Source organism: Apium graveolens, chromosome 3 (genome assembly GCF_009905375.1).
Source record: "Apium graveolens cultivar Ventura chromosome 3, ASM990537v1, whole genome shotgun sequence".
In the NCBI taxonomy this organism is placed as follows: Eukaryota; Viridiplantae; Streptophyta; class Magnoliopsida; order Apiales; family Apiaceae; genus Apium; species Apium graveolens.
The window spans coordinates 280,646,014-280,650,923 of record NC_133649.1 but is presented as its reverse complement, the minus strand read 5'-3'; positions in this window follow the sequence as shown (position 1 = coordinate 280,650,923).

The following is a 4,910-nucleotide window of genomic DNA, read 5'->3' as shown; positions in this document are numbered from 1 at the left end:
AAAGGATCATAAGTATTGCAATATCAGTAATTATAAGCCTAGAAGTTTGACGTACAAGTGTGTTCCTTGGGATTAATTTCAGCTGATTACTAAGCATAATTTAATTACATTTTGGTGAACAAAAATTAATGCCATCAAGTGTTTAGTAGTCCGGTTTTTATTATTTATTTTATGAAATAATTTTTTCTTTAATTCCATGGTCTACTTCTGAATTAACATAAATATTGTCTTTTAATTGCATGTTTTTTACTCTAAGAAACAGAACAATAATTTTGTGTTTTACTTGTGAAAAACTTGACGAGGAATTCAAGGAATGACGTACCATTTTGTGTTTTACTTGTTAAAAACTTCTAGGGCCAGCAGTATGCGTGTCAACTACTTGATGACGGCTCTCGGCATTTTTTCCAGCCCTTTGCTGGGAAACATATGATAAAATAATTTGCACTAATTAGTCTCTTTTAGACTGAACTACAAGGATGCTTAGAGTTTGAAAGTTACACATATACCTGAACAGTTTCATCCCCCCAATACTACAAGAGCGCCTTAAAACTTTTAAGTGGAACATCGTTAGGCCTATTTTCCAGCCTATTCTGATCATTGTCATAACGAAAATAATGTGCCTTCTTCAAGCGACTCTTGCGCCCCCTCCAAGATTCTTGAATTGTCATCACATACCAGACTCTTAATTCTTCAGGAATAATGTATCGTTGCTTCATTTAAATCAAACATAAAATTTATTAAATTAATCTTTCTTAGTGTACTGTATAACTAGAAAAACTAAGGAAAACTTTTGTAATTTTTTACAGTTAATAAATTACCTTCACATAATTCCACATCGTGTCCTGCAGGTTGTCATGAACATGACGCCAACTTACATAAGTAAGTGGCACACAACGCTTTGCAATTGTCCCAAGAAAGTTGCTAAGCTCGGATACTACATTGTCGTTGTCTAAAACAGGCTGATAACGGTTATTCATGTCAACCACAACTCTCTTGTCATAGGGCCTGGAGTGAACTTTGTCCATTCGTGTTCCTCCTCTGAATCTTTTTGGAACTTCAACTTTCAAGAACCAAAAAAAATAATATACGGACCAATAAGAACAATATGTAGAACAATATGTATTAAATTATCAGAATGGTAATAACATTCTCCTACAGTAAAACCTCTCTAAATTAATAACATTGGGACGTGTCAATTTTATTAATTTTTTTAGATGATTAAATTATCGAGGTCACAAAATACAAGAGATATTAAGTTGTAACTTAAGACTAATTTAGCAAATTATTTAAAGGGTACTTTTATTCAGACTTTTCAAGGGAAAATAAAGCACATTTGCAAAATTATCTAAGCTTTAACAAATAAGAGCTTGGAAATTATTATGAAGGATGAAATGTACCTTCATCTTCATCATCGTCTTCGGATTCATAATCGGACATGGCAGTTTCTGCAGTTACATGTGCATTTTATTAGATATATTTGTGATGTCATGTCTAATAATAATTTGTGTTTAGTTTTCAGATCTTGACTAACAGGACAAATCAGGACTTAACTGAAAATCAGTACTTATACTGAAGTCAGAACTTAAGATATCAGAACTTAAGTTATCAGAACTTAAGATATCAGAAGATATTCATCAGGCGATAATATCAGGACTTAAGAAGACTTTCTGATAAGGAAGGCGGCTGATTGAAAGGAAAGAAGATCAAGACTAAAATAAGAAGAGATATGCATGGAGAAGAATTCTATGAAGAATAGAAGACTTGTAGGAAAAGATAACTAATTGATATATTTTAGGATGCAGACTTATATTCGATATCAATTAGAAGATTATCTTGTAACTGTGTGTCTATATAAACACAACATAGGGTGTACACTATATGTGTTATCATTATCGAGAATATTATTCATTGTAACCCTAGCAGCTCTCGTGATATTTGTTCATCACTGAGAGAGAACGGTTCCATTGCAATACTATTTTATTAATAAGATTATTCTGTGTTATATACTTGTGTTCTTAATTTGATTTGATTATACTATACACTGTATTCAACCCCCTTCTACAGTGTGTGTGACCTAAAAAGTGGTATCAGAGCCTATCTGTTAACACAAATACAGTAAAGATCCAAAACAATCATGTCTGAAGAAGAACAAACTCCAACCAAGCCCACCAAAACTGAAGAAACTCCAAAGACTCAAATCCATAATCGATATGAGACTCTTAGGGTTCCCATACTGAGACTTTCTGAGTATCCAATATGGAAAGTGAGGATGACTATGTTTCTAGAAGCTATAGATCCAGAATACCTTAACAGAATTAATGAAGGACCACATAAGCCAACAAAGCTCTCTGTTGTAGTTGCAGATCAACCAGCAAAGACTGTACCAAAGGAGTTAGTTTTGTTTCATCAATCTCAGAAAGAAAGAGATGATGCTTTTTATGTTAGAGATGAAGTGTTAAAATTGAATCAATCTCTAAAAACTGAGTTAGAAAAGGAAAGAGAGATTATCAGAACTTGGACTAACTGTGGCAGAACAACTCAGAATTTACTAAGTAGTGGAAACTGGAAAGAGGGATTAGGTTATGGAGATGATAAAAGTGAAATAGGAACTGAACAAATTAAGCCAATTATTGTTAAACAAACTACTAAGCCAAAGGTAAATCCTATTAAGTTTGTAGCTAAAACTGTAAAGTCTGATTCTGAAAAGATGAAAGATATTGATACAGAAGTTAAGGTAGAGTAAACTTCTGACAAATTAAAACAGGATAAACGAGCTGAAGTTAACATAGGCTTAATGATAAAGAAGCATCTTAAGTATAAGCTGAAAGAGATTAAGAATCTAAACAAGGTAAAGCCACCTAGGAAAAATAGGAATGGAAAGGAAGGTGTGAATAAAAGCAATAATTATATGCATGTTCTTAATGCTCCTAGAAAGAAATGCTATAACTGTGAAAATTCTAACCATCTGGCTTCTTTTTGTAGGAAGAATACGAATATAAACTCCTTACCTTCTAAGTCAGGAGTTAAGAGTCAGTCTGTTAGGTTTAAGCCACAAAATCCTTGTTTTCATTGTGGTAGTTTATGGCATTCCATTTATACTTGTAATGAATATCAGAGTTTGTACTATGATTATTATCAAATAAAACCTTCTTTCAAGAAAGTTGCTTTAATTCCTTCTAGTGTAAGTTCTGATGCAAAGTCTGATACTGTAAATTCTGATAAGAAAAATGTTAACATAAACTCTGATGTTAAATCCGCTGCAAATGTTAACAAACTTAATAAGGCCAAAGGATCCAAGCAAGTCTAGGTCCTTAAAACTAATCATTAGTGGTCTTTGTGATTGCAGGGCAACAGGAAAAACATCCTAGTTCTGGAGAGTGGATGTACAGGACATATGACTGGAAATAAAGCCCTGCTATCAGACTTTGTGGAGAAAGCTAGCCCAGGAGTTTCTTATGGAGATGGCAACATGAGAAAAACTCTGGGATATGGCAACATCAATCTTGGGAATGTCATCATTGAAAAAGTAGCTCTAGTCTCAGGACTTAAACACAATCTGCTAAGTGTTAGTCAAATCTGTGACAGAGGTTATCATGTGGATTTCTTTGAAGAAGACTGTGAAGTTGTAAGCAAATCTACAGGCAAAGTTGTTCTAAAGGGATACAGGCATGGTAACATTTATGAAGCCAAGCTTTCAACAAGTTCTGATGGTTCTGCAATCTGTCTATTAAGCAGAGCATCAATTGAAAAAAGCTGGGATTGGCACAAGAAACTCTCTCATTTAAATTTTAAAAATATAAATGAACTAGTCAAGAAAGATCTTGTGAGAGGACTGCCAAAATCAGTATTTGCTCCTGATGGCCTTTGTGATTCATGTCAAAAGGAAAAATAAAGAAAATCTTCATTAAAGAGCAAGAATAAATCTTCAATTCTTGAGCCTTATCAACTACTACATGTTGATCTATTTAGTCCAGTGAATGTCATGTCTATTACAAAGAAGAAATATGTTATGGTCATAGTAGATGAGTTTACCAGATACACATGGGTGTATTTCTTGCACATAAAAAATGAAACTGCATCTATCTTGATTGATCATGTCAAACAACTGGATAAATTGGTCAAAGACTCTGTGAAAATCATAAGAAGTGATAATGGCACTGAGTTCAAGAATATGATTATGGAAGAGTTCTGCAAAGACCATGGAATAAAGCAGGAATTTTCTGCTCCTGGAACTCCACAACAAAATGGAGTTGTTGAAAGAAAGAATAGAACTCTTATTGAAGCTGCACGAACTATCCTTGATGAAACAAAGTTACCAACCTACTTTTGGGCTGAAGCTGTGCAGAATGCCTGTTTTACTCAGAATGCAACACTTATCAACAAGCATGGAAAGACACCATATGAGATGGTGAAGAAAAAGAAGCCAAATCTGAAGTACTTTCATGTATTTGGATCCAAGTATTTTGTTCTTAATACTCATCCTGAACAACTATCCAAATTTGATCTAAAAGCTGATGAAGGAATTTTTGTTGGATATCCACTTTCCACAAAAGCCTTCAGAGTCTACAATTTAAGAACAAGGCTTGTCATGGAATCTATCAATGTCTCATTTGATGATAAGAAGATTACTGGACTTGAAGATTTCAATGATCATGATCAGCTGAGATTTGAGAATGAAGTTTTAAATTCTGGTTCTGTAAATTCTGATAGTTTAAATCCTGATACTGCAAACTCTGATGGGTTAAACTCTGATGTTATTGAAACTGTGGTGGCTACGCCAAAGGAAAATGCACCTGTGCAGGGGGAATATATTGAAGATCCAACCACATCTCAAGAAGCATCAGAACCTAGAACAGGCTCTTCAAGTTCTGATTCATCAAGTTCTGATGGGCCAAGTTCTGATAATTCTG